Raw genomic sequence first — 12878 nt, 5'->3', positions numbered from 1 at the left:
AGTGGGTATAGTAAGAACCTTGTAAAATATCCTCAGCTGTATTTTAAAGCTTTAAGATCTAACCACACAGGGGCAGCTAGGTGGCGCAGTGGATAGAGCACCGGCCCTGGAGTCAGGAGTACCTGAGTTCAAATCCGGTCTCAGACACTTAACACTTAACTAGCTGTGTGACCCTGGGCAAGTCACTTAACCCCAATTGCCTCACTAAAAAAAAAAAAAAAGATCTAACCACGTGCTCAGTAAAGTACAGTGATTTGGTTTTGTTAAAAACTAGAAAAAGAAAAAAATATATATCAGTCTCTAACCAATGAGCCATACTGTCTTAAGCCTGACTTTCAAACTTTGTCTTCAGTTTCCAACTAGTAAGGTAGATAACCATCTACTTAATCACATCTAGCCATCTTTTAGGATAAATCTCTAAAAAGACATGAAATCTAATGTTATATAAGTATTAGATAGGGTACAATTATTGGTTATTGGTTAATGTGCTTATTATATGGAATTAAAAAAAAAATCTCCTTGTGCTATCCAGAGTGAAAACAGGGTCATACCCTGTCAGCAGCATTCAGCCAATATTCCCTAGACCATATAACACAGTGCCTTATATAAAGTTGACATTGTTTATTATTAAACTATAGCTTTTGTATTTGCCTGCCTCCTACAAACAGGTCAGAGAAATAATATTTAATTTCTCCTAGAAATTAATAAACAGACCAGAGAAATTATAATATCTTTTACTAATTAGAAAAGCATGATATATCTGCCTCTCTCCTACAAACAGATCAGAGAAATAATGTTTAATTTCTCCTACAAATCAGAGACAGACAGAAAAAACATACCTGTCCTCCTATGAAAACAGATCAGAGACAGACACAAAAAACATAATATCAATTTAATATTTTATTGTCCCAAGAAGAAAGATAACATGACACATGATCATGTGGAGACTTCCCTCCTAAGAGAGAAGCTCGGGGGACTTCCCATTTCTGAGGGTATATATGGTTTTAGTCCACTGATTACAGGGCGTTGTCAGTTTCAATAGTATGATACAGAAATCAACCCAGAAGCAAAAGGTAGTTTAACAATTTCAGTTATAACAAGTATGGAGGAAATACAGAAGCATCATGATAAGACTACAGGATTCCAAAAAAGGGTTTGGCAAGGATGAGGATGCGCAGATGTTACCATAAGATAGGGACTTACTATCCTGAGGGAAAAGAAGTCACTAGGTAGGGTCTTTTATCTGCTTGTTATCTGGGTTCAGTTTGGAGTTCAGTTGAAGGACATTTTGCTCCTATTAATCCTATTAATCTAGGGTTTCATAAAACTCCTTTTGGATAATAAAGTACCTCCATCAAGCCCAGGTGATCCACATATTCATATTAACAACATTGAATAAACATTTGTTGATCATAATATTATATGCTTAAGGCCAGAAGGGACCTAAGAGGTCATTTAGTCTCATTCTTTCTTTTTTTTTTTTTTTGCAAGGCAATGGGGGTTAAGTGACTTGCCCAGGGTCACACAGCTAGTAAGTATCAAGTGTCTGAGGCTGGATCCAAACCCAGGTACTCCTGAATCCAGGGCCGGTGCTTTAACCACTGCGCCATCTAGATGCCCCTCATTCTTTCATTTTACAAATGAGGAACTAAGGCCCAGAAAAGTTAAGTGACTTGTTGGAAGAGTAAAGACAGGGAGGAAAGGTAGAGGTGAAATCTGAAATCTGAATCTGGGCCCTTTATCTTCAAATTCAGTATTCTTTCTCCTGTGATTGATTGAATAAAAAAAACAATATTTTATAAGAGAGAGAAAGCAGGGGAGAAGGATGTTATATTTTATTCATATTACAGGAAAGCTATTCCTAAAATATCATTGTTGATACTTCTTCATATGAAACCCTTTTCCTAGGACTACACAATGAAACAAGTAACTGCAAAATAGGACATGAAAATCCAGAGCTAGTCTGTCTATTTTTATTTAATACTTTCCTCTGTACTCCCTCCCCCACTTCACTGTGTGAGAAAACAAGCCCCAAAGACCAGTCCAACAAGTGATTCATCCTTTTTTCTGTGGTCATAGGTTGTGAACAGATTTGAATTAGTTTTCATCTCTTACTGTTCTTTTTTTTTTCCATCTCTGCCCTTTTTAACATAGTTTGTTTTCCTTGTTAATGAGTCCTTAGACAATTTTATAAACTCTGCATTGGAGATAGAAGGTCTAGTTCTCCTGTAAAAGGCATCATTGGAAGAGTAATTCCTAGAGTCTTTTCTAGCAATAACATTCTATAATTCTGAATGACCTAGAGGCAAAAGCCTTAAACTGTCAAGGACCCTGCTTTTGCTAGCACAGTTCAATACACTCAGGGGTAGAGTTTACAACAAAGCCAAACGAAAGTGAAACTTGTAGTGCCCCTGAACAGAAACTCCCTCTCTGGGAAAAGTAACCAAATACCAACTCTTCTCAAGCTAAATCACTGCCTTCCGTTGTTAGTGTCCAAATCCTAGGAAACCGAATGGAAGGTGTAGTGGACTCAGGATTCATTTCCCAAGCAGTATTTTTTTTTATCTCTTAGAGAAGGAACATACAAAAAAGACCATGATTCAATAAACAGCCTTTGTCTAAAGCTTGGGACCAGATCCTTTGTAAAGTTGATCCCTTTTATTTTGTCACCTATTCTTGGTTCCCTTCCACCTTCTCCTCTTGGAAACTCTAGGGACTGTGGGAAGGGGCACCCTGCCTGTGAAAGATGAGAAAAGGAATGATAAGAGTCAAATAGCAAAAAGAGGTAAATTCAGGATCCTTGACCTTTTTATTGGAACAAAACAAAACAATTACACTTATTGACTTATATAATAAACCTTACAATTTTTCACACTTAAAAAACCATTTGATGTGCAATATGTTCTGATTCAATCACTTGTTTTAAATAATTTGGCATCAAATTTATAGGATTTTAACACATTTTTTAAAAATTCTTCATTATGAAAATGCATCACGTTAAGATTATAAGTATACTTTTGAGGAACCATACAATTTCCCCAAGTCTAACCTTGATGATAGCCCATATGTTTTCAGTGAGATTTTATATCAGGCAAATTCCAAGTCTGCTGAAGCATGTTCATCTACATCTGTTGGATACATTTCTTAACTTGTTGTGATATGCATCATATTACAAAATTGTATTACAGTATTCCATCTCTGTTTGGCAATTTCTATAATTCCAGAACAATTTTGCTTCTCAGTATATCAATGTATTTATCAGTTCATAATTCTCTCAATGCAAACAAAGGCCTGCTGTAAAAAATTCTCGTTAAATTGGTTTGTGTGTGTAGTGTATGTATTATAATCTGATGAAGATGTCTAGATCTTGTAGTCTTGCCTGGACTTCTGACATTGGTTTTGCTATATCTTTGAATGAAATAGTGAGTTTCTTTAGTAAAAAATTACCTTTTTCCAATCTTAAGTACTCCAATCTTTGTATTGTCTTAATTAAGATAAGTATCTTTTCTTCATTTTAATGGTCAGCAGTTACTTTGTTACAGGGCTTCCTGCTGTCCTTCCAACTACAAGAAACTTACTTCTTCACTGTAGGGGACAGTACCAACTCTTCCAGCTGTCAGGGACCTCTGAAGTTTTTTGCTTTTTTTCTGATGATTAATTAGGCTGTTTTGCAACAATAGTTTGTTAGTTCTTGGGATTGTTTTTAACTATACTTTTCTTTGTGCTTTGATGTCATCATTAAATATTTTTTTAGTGCTTGCTACTACCTGCATGCTAAAGTGCTAGGAAGACAATACAATTAAAAAGAAAGACCATGCCTTCTCTCAAAGAGATTACATTCTTGTTGTCTTCTTTTTTTGGGGGGGGAGGGTGAGGCAATTGGGGTTAAGTGACTTGCCTAGGGTCACACAGCTAGTAAGTGTTAAGTGTCTGAGGCCAGATCCGAACTCAGGTCCTCCTGACTCCAGGGCTGGTGCTTTATCCACTGCGCCATCTAGCTGCCCCCGAGATTACATTCTAATGGGGGAACATAACACATAAAAGGGAGCAGAAAAGAGGAAGGAGATGGGAACAGAAGTCTATAGAGTTAGGAGCAAAACTGGGTACTTCTTTAAATGGAGATTCCAAGAGGAGTTTGCAAATAGAAGGAGTCTATACAGAGTGTCACTCCAGGGTGACAGCTCCTTTTCACTAAGAGCTTTAATGATTCTTGAAATGCACAGGCTAACCTTTCTTACATTAACAGGCACTACCGTATCTCTAATAGTCATGGAAGTGTGCTCTTCAAGAGCTACAACTTTTGCAAATTTTCTTGGAGAATATCCATTCTTTTTTTAAAAAAACATTTTAAAAATTTTTTTGCAGGGCAACAAGGGTTAAGTGACTTGCCCAGGGTCACACAGCTAGTAAGTGTCAAGTGTCTGAGACCGGATTTGAACTCAGGTCCTCCTGAATCCGGGGCCAGTGCTTTATCCACTACGCCACCTAGCTGCCCCTGAATATCCATTCTTAAAAACAACAGAATTAAAAATATAACTGCATGTAGGTGGGACTTTTTATGTCCCTAGGTGACCAAAAAGCTGCATCAGGGAAATGGGCCAATCAAGTCCAGGGAAAACTAATCCCTGCTGAAAGGAAGAAGTAAGTATGTCACTAACCCATGTTGTAGAGAAACCCTAATAGATATTAGCTTTCTCAAAACAATAAAAGAGAGCAATGAAATATATGTATTACATAAAATCTAGCACTCAATTGATGGAGAACTTAAGTTGGGGAAGCTAGTTCACTTGTGTTTCATATTTACTATGTGCCAGGCACTGTGCCACGAACTGGGAATACAAAAAATGGCAAAAGACATCCCAGGTTCTCAAGGAGCTCACAGTCTGATGAGGGAAGCAAAATGCAAATGACTATTTACAAATGCAATATAAACAACATAAATTGTAGATGATCTAAACAATGTAAATTGGAGGTAATCAGTAGAGGGCTGGCACTAGCAGTAAGGGGTGTAACGATTGGAATGACGCCACCTGCTGGAGACTTACTGTAGAAGAGATCTTCCCATGAAGGGAAGGTCTTTGAGGGCAAGACCAGGAGTCTTCTTTGGCGTCAGGAAGTGATGCAGGCTAGTGGGAGGAAGAAGGGGGGAGCCTGGCGCTCAGTCTGACTCTCTTTCCTGAGGACTCTGGTGGAGAGCGGAGCTAGAAATGTGCTCTCCCTTTAATAGATAGGAATCTAGGCCTTTCTCTCTCTTTACCAAATTCTTATTCTCCTTAATAAATGCTTAAAAGTCTAACTCTTGCTAAAGCTTATAATTTATTGGCGACCACTCATTAGATATTTTAGACAGTTTAGCTAGAATTTTAACCCTTAACAGGGGAAACAAGAAAGGCTTCTTGCAGAAGGTGGAATTTTAGGTGAGACTTGAAGAAAGTCATAGCAAGCTAGGATGTGAAGATGAGGAGGAACCAAACATGAGACCAATCAAACATAAGGGACAGTAAGTGAAAAAATGTCTTGATTCTGGAAATGAGTGTCTAGGTGGAGAAATAACAATGAGGCCGGTGTCACTGGATCTAAGAGGACATGGGGGCTGGGGAGGGGAGCAGGTAAGGATAAAAAGAAAACCGGAAATATAGGAAGGGGAAAGGTTATAGAAGTCTTTAAAAGCCAGAAATATAATTTTATATTTGATTCTGGAAGCCAGTAGGGTCTCACTGGAGTGGATTGAGGAGTGTGGGGGGAGGGACCCAAGGGTATGACAGTCAGATCTTTTCTTTTTTTGTTGTTTTGGTTTTTTGTTTTGTTTTGTTTTTGCAGAGCAATGGGGGTTAAGTGACTTGTCCAGGGTCACACAGCTAGTAAGTGTCAAGTGAGGCTGGATTTGAACTCAGGTACTCCTGAATCCAGGGCCCATGCTTTATCCACTGTGCCACCTAGCTGCCCCCAGATCTTTTCTTTAGGAAGATCACTTTAACAGCTGAAGGGAAGGTGGACTGGAGTGGGGAGAGACTTGTGGCAGGGAGACCAGCCAGTAGTCTATTGAAATAGTCTAGTCATAAGGTCACAAGGGGGTTGCATTAAGGTTATGGAAGCATCAGAAGAGAGAAAGGAGTAGAATATATGAGAGATGATGTGAAATGAAAGGACTTGCTAACTGACTGGATCAGGAAAGGTAAGAGAAAGATAGAGTGAGGAGTTGAGATGACTCTTAGATTGTTTTCAGTCCAGCTGGCTGAAAGAATGATGGCACCTTCTTAGTAATAAGGAAATTAGCAAGGGGGTTTTAGGGGAATTGTAATGAGTTCACATGTTCTGAGTTATGCATAACTCAGTTCAAATGAGTACTATTGGGGCAGCTAGGTGGCACAGTGGATAGAACACCGGCCTTGGAATCAGGAGTACCTGAGTTCAAATCTGGCCTCAGACACTTAACACTTACTAGCTGTGTGACCCTGGGCAAGTCACTTAACCCCAATTGCCTCACTAAAAAAAAAACAAAAACAAATGAGTACTATTGCCATAAAATGAAACCATATCAAAATTATTACTTGTCACAAAAATGCATACATCCCTATAATGCTTTCTGGTCACCACAGTAGCATTTGTTAACAACTTGACTTTGCTCCATCACCAGCTTCCCACCTAGGATCTAGACCAAGATCTTATTCTCCATTTGCTGCTAGGTGTATTGAAGCCAGTATAATGGCTAAGGAGAGGAATGTGATAGTCCAAAATTTTCCTCTTGTTTGGGGGTGGGGCTCTTTTTAAAAAAAGTACTATTTTATTCCCCCCATGACAAATTATAACAATTTTTGACATTTTTTAAAAAAGTCTTGAATTCCAAATTCTATCTCTTTATCCCTCCCTCTTCTCCCTCTCCCTGAGACTGTAAGCAATCTGTTATAGGTTATACATGTGTAATCATGTAAGACATTTCCATATTAGTAATTTTTGTACAAAAAGACTCAAAAAGGAAGGAAGAAAGAAGGAAAGAAAGAAAGAAAGAGTGAAAAATAGTATTTTTCAGTCTATGTTCACATAATATCAATTCTTTCTCTGGAGGTAGACAGTCTCTTTCATCATGAGTCCTTTGGGATTGTCTTGTATCATTGTGTTGCTAAGAATAGTAATCTTTCTGGAAACCTGCAAAACTCATATATACTTTCCCTATTTGAGTCCCAGGTCACTTCTTAGGGGATACCTATCTATGACATTAGAGACATAAAAGGTAGGATTGACATGACGAAGAACCTATTTTTCTCTCTGTAGACCCATGACATTTGAACTCTTTGGAAAGTGACCAGAATCCAGAGCAAACTTGTTGACAAGGAGTAATAATGGAGAGTTTCAGAAAATAGTTTAGCCAAGTCCTAGGGTGGCCTTTGAAAAGGACTATGGTTTATCCCAATTTTTCTTCTTGCTGTGGCCAGAAGACCAGCATATTCTAGGTTTTATTTTTTTTAATTTATTTTAATTTATTTATTTTTTTTAGTGAGGCAATTGGGGTTAAGTGACTTGCTCAGGGTCACACAGCTAGTAAGTGTTAAGTGTCTGAGGCTGGATTTGAACTCAGGTACTCCTGACTCCAGGGCCGGTGCTCTATCCACAGCGCCATCTAACTGCCTCTTTATTTTATTTTATTTTATTTTTCATATTCTAGGTTTTAAGAACTGGCCTCTCCAATTACTGAGACCCTGTTGTAACAGCTTCCTTTGGTGACTGGAACATCTGCTTTTATCTATCTTTTTCTATGATTGAGATGAGGTAGCACCCTTAATTTTTTTTTTTCTCTTCACTGACTATTCTGTTCCCTTGGCCCCAGGGATTTCATTTTAGGTTTTTTTGTTTCCTATATGTGAATTAGAACCCAATATACTAAAAGTCATGGACAGGTAGGTGGCCCAGTGGATAGAGTGCTGGGCCTGAAGTCAGTTCAAATCTAGCCTTAGACATTTACTAGCTGTGTGACCCTGGGCATGTCACTTAACCCTATTTGCCTGAGTTTCCACATCTGTAAATGAGCTGGAGAAGGAAATGACAAACTACTTCCATATATTTGCCAAGAAAAGCCCAAATGGGGTTATGAAGAGTTGGAAATGACTAAACAATAACAAAATAATAAAGGTATACTTAATGCATTTCTTGACCTCATACTACTACTGTGAATCTTGTCACCAGCTTGTGTTCCATTCTAGTTCCTTCTCTCATGCAAATCATTGTTAGGCATGGACTACAACTCTATACTCACCATGAGTACTACATTGACCTTTAAGTCAAGTGAAACACTGCCACTACCCAATAAGCCCTATTGTCATGCTGATAGACACTTTCCAAACTAGTTATTCATTGTTGATGGAACTGTGAGCTGATTCAACCATTTTGGAGAACAATCTGGAATTATGTCCAGAGTTATTAAACGGTCTATACCTTTTGACTCAGAAATACCACTACTTGATCAGTTTCCAAAGAAAACTGGGGAAAAAAGAAAAGAATCTATATGTTGTAAAATATTTATAGCAGCTCTCTTTGTGGGGGCAAAACTAGAAACTACAGGAATTGGGGAATGGCTGAACAAGTTGTGGTATAAAATCATGATGGAATACTACTCTTCTATAAGAAATGATGGGCTCGATATTAGGAAAACACAGATCGACTTGATATGCCAAGAAGGAGGGTGTGTCATACACAGGAACATGAAAAACAGGGTGAGGCTGCTAGAGTTTCATATAAGAGGAAATCAGCAGTTAGGTGAGAGTAGGCTAAATCCTGAGGCATCTTGAAAGTTGGTTTAAGAGCTTTCGTTTTATTTGAGAAGCAATTGAAAACCATTAGAGTCTTCTGAGAAACTCTAGTTTTGATCCCTATGCCTTGTCTGGAGATCAAAACCTTCTGTTACTAATAACTCCTTTATTTAAGTTTACTGCCTTCTTCAGAGCTTCTCTGGCTTAACTGCCAATGAATTTAAGACAGATAAAGGGTTATCCAAGGAGGTTAGATCTGAGTTCTCCATCTACCAAGAACACATTCAAGTCAAATAAAAAATATTAAACACCTACTATGTACTAGGCACTGGGCTAAGTACTGGGGATGCAAAGAATGGAAAAAATAAATCCCTGCCCTCAAAGAACTTCCAGTCTAATTTCTGTCTTTCTTATGTATATTTGTCAATAGCAATGCCTTGGTGGAATATTTTGGCCATTGAAGAGCCTTGGTTGCTCTATATTAGCCATTAAAAATTTTGTTCATATGTTTTATTTTTAAGTTATAAACATTCACAGATTATGCCCACTCCTTGAGAGGTCTTTTGTAACAAAGTAAAGCAATCAAGCAAACTAAAAGTATAGTAACCTCATATGAAAGTACAGACAGCATTCAACATCTGTAGCCCTTCTCCACATCTTTATTTAAAATTATTTTCTCTCCCTCCCATTTTCCACCCCACTAGAAAAAAGGGGGAAAAAAAAAATTTCTTTGACAAATATGCATCGTCAAGCAAAACAAATTCCCTCATTGGTTGTATACAAAAATGTTTCATTCTGTACCTAAACCCATTACCTCTATCAGGAAGCAAATGGTATATGATTAGTCCTTTGGAATCAAGGATGATCATATTTTTTACAGTTTACAAAGTTGTTTGTCTTTACAATATTGTTATTGTATAATTGATTTGTATTTTAAGTGATAGGCCTTGGAGCCAGGAAGATCCGAGTTCAAATCTAACCTTAGAAACTAAATAGCTGTGTGACTCTGGGTAAGTCACTGGTTGCTTCAGGTTCCTCATTTGTAAAATTGTAATAACAACTGCACCTACTTTGCAAAGTTCTTGTGAGAATCATTACTCCCTTCAGACATCTTTTATTCCCTTCTCCCAGTTCTGCTCCCAGTTTAATGTTTCATCAACTATAAGTCTTCAAAATTATTTGATTTTGTGATGTTGATGCTATAATATCAGTTCATATAAATCTTTCCTTGTCTTTTTGAAATTTACAGTTTCATTTATTCAGAAGTATCCATTTTATCTTCTAGGATCCTCTATTTCTTGTTTGGTCATGATTTTTTCTTCTTTCAATAGATTTGATAAGCAATTTTAAAACATTCTAATTACATAATAATTTATACATTATATAATATGATTTAAATATTATTATATTATACATTATATTAGTTATATTATTTTATATTAGCAATTAGGTAATCTCTCTTTAATGTCTTTAGAAGGCTTTTTTTGTCTTGTCCCCTAACTATAACATCAATACCGGCTTGAGGTCTCTAGTTTTTTCTAATCCTCTTTAAGGAACAGACCAGGAAGCAAGAGATTAGCAATTGAGGTGGAACTTGGCGAGTAATGGTTTTTTGGGAAGAGCTTCAGCAAATTACAGAGGAGAAACATTTCCTGTTTTGCTTTTGGGGTGATGGGAAGGGATCCAAAACAAAGGCCTGGAATATCATCTCCTAGGAGAAACTATGTTAATTCCAAAGTTACTCCAAAGATGGAAGCAAGTTACATTAGGTGACTAGCTGGATCAACAGGAGATAGAAAATGAAGTTATATCTTGAAAAGCCTTAAAACAACAAATTTAACTCTGGATGGAAGGCTGAACCTAAATGCTTTATGAAAATGCACAGAAGAAGATCAGGTAGCTACAGCAGAGATCCCCCAAAGGGAAGGCTACCTAGGTACTATAATTATAGTCAGCAGATATCCTAGCTTTTAGATAGAGACAGAAATAGAGTGCTGGGCCTGGAGTCAGAAAGACCGGAGATCAAACCTGGCCTCAGACATTTACTAGCTATGTGACTCTAGGCAAGTCACTTAACCATATTTGCCTCAGTTTCTTCATCTGTAAAATGAGTTGGAGAAGGAAACAGCAAACCACTACAATATATTTGCCAAGAAAACCCCAAAAAGGGGTCTTGAAGAGTTTGACACAACTGAAAAATGACCAAACAACAACAATAATATATACTGAGCTTCCTTATAACAGGAGGAAACATAATCTGTCAGACAGATGAAAGGGTTTTCAGAAATAAATTGACACATAGCTCTTCTTGACCTTTAGTCTAAATTCTGTTGATGTTGCTTTCACTTTTTCATTTCCTCTCCATGATGCCTAAACATCTCTCTCACATTTAGTGTCTGAAGGGAATTCTACCCTAAAGGTTTGTGTCTTGGTTGTTGCAGGAATTGAACATTGACTTGGGGATAAAGTTGATATAGTAAGAAGCTAGTTGATTGTCTGACTGGATAAGGTCACTTTTGTTCATGGGCAGCATCTCTCCAGGGATAGTAGGTAGAGGGAAGAGCTTAATTCTATTACTTCTTCTAGAACTGTTGTTGTTTGTCCTTTATTCTCAAAGAGGACCATGACATTAGGGAGATGATGCCATGACTTCCAGTGAATTGGATTTAAGTGAGGCAGGGTTGTGTAAAATCACCAATCTCACTTTCTCCTCCAGAGCCAAATAGGACCAGTGGCAAGATATAGATCAGCAGGGCTGGAGGTAGGAGCAGATGCAGTGGGAGACCATGGCCTTTTAAGTTAAGGCTTTTCACAGATCCGCAGTTTGCCTGAAGCAACACCCTCTCAGTGATTAAAGCTAGGTTAGAGATGAGTCAAAGAAAGGTCTCTTTTACCTAGTCAAAAAAGTAAATAGATAAATGGAAGCTGGGGGTGGGGGGAGGGAGAAAGATGCTCTGGTTTTCTGGTCAAAATGGAAACAATTGCTATTTACACCCACTCTGAGCTACCAAGAGACCAAACAATGAGGCTTGGCCTGGGGCCCATTGTTGGCCAATCAATGAGAGCCAGAGTGATTTGTGTTTAAGGCTTGGTCCTTAAAAGAAATCAAAGGGGCAGCTAGATGGCGCAGTGGATAAAGCACTGGTTCTGGATTCAGGAGTACCTGAGTTCAAATCCAGCCTCAGACACTTGACACTTACTAGCTGTGTGACCCTGGGCAAGTCACTTAACCCCCATTGCTCCGCCCCCCAAAATAAAATAAAATAAATCAAGATGTCTGGTAAGGTTTCAGCAATCAGATTTATATTCCCTTGGTCCAAGGGCCCACATATCAGAGTCTGAATACCTTTGTGCACAGAGGGAAAGGAAGGGAAAAGAAGGGAAAGGGGAAAAGAAAGAAGAAAAGAAGGAAGGAAGGAGCTGCATTCTCCAATTGGTGCTGACCAGTTGGGTCTCCAGTTGGATCACCTTTAGTCACAAGATGTTGATTATTGTTTGTCCTTCATTGTGGAAGACAACCATTTATTTGTTTATTCATTCATTCATTCATTCATTCATTCATTCATCTATCTATCTATCTATTTTTGACTAGGTAAAAGAGGCCATTCTTTGCCTCATTCTTACCTAGCCTTAATAACTGAATGGGCATTGACTCAGGCAAAGACCTTAGCTTAAAAAGACCAAGGTCTTCCATAGCATCTGGGGCCATCTCCAGTCCTTCCAATCTATGTCTTGCCACTGGACCCAGATAGCCCTGAAGGAGAGAGTGAGGCTGTTGACATTGCACAGCCCTGCCTCATTTAAATCTTATTCACGGCAAGTTATGACCTCACCTCCCCAGTGTCATGGACCTTCTAAAGTATAAATTCCATGAAGACAGGGACATTTTCTTATCCAAAGATTCTCATGGTGCTTTCCACAGAGGCAGCATGATGTAGCCGATGAAAGTTGGACTTGCAGAAAACTGCTTTCATATCCTGTCTCTCTCTGGTTTCAAATAGCTATGCGATAACAGACAATTCACTTAATATCTCTGAGTCTGCATTTATCTATCTACAAAATATCTAGTAATGCCTTGGTGTTCTTACCTCATGAGGGTGTTGTCAGCTCAAAGAAGATAATGTATATAGGAAG

This window comes from Dromiciops gliroides, chromosome 4 (genome assembly GCF_019393635.1).
Source record: "Dromiciops gliroides isolate mDroGli1 chromosome 4, mDroGli1.pri, whole genome shotgun sequence".
Classification (NCBI taxonomy): domain Eukaryota; kingdom Metazoa; phylum Chordata; class Mammalia; order Microbiotheria; family Microbiotheriidae; genus Dromiciops; species Dromiciops gliroides.
Note: the sequence above shows the minus strand (reverse complement) of the source record.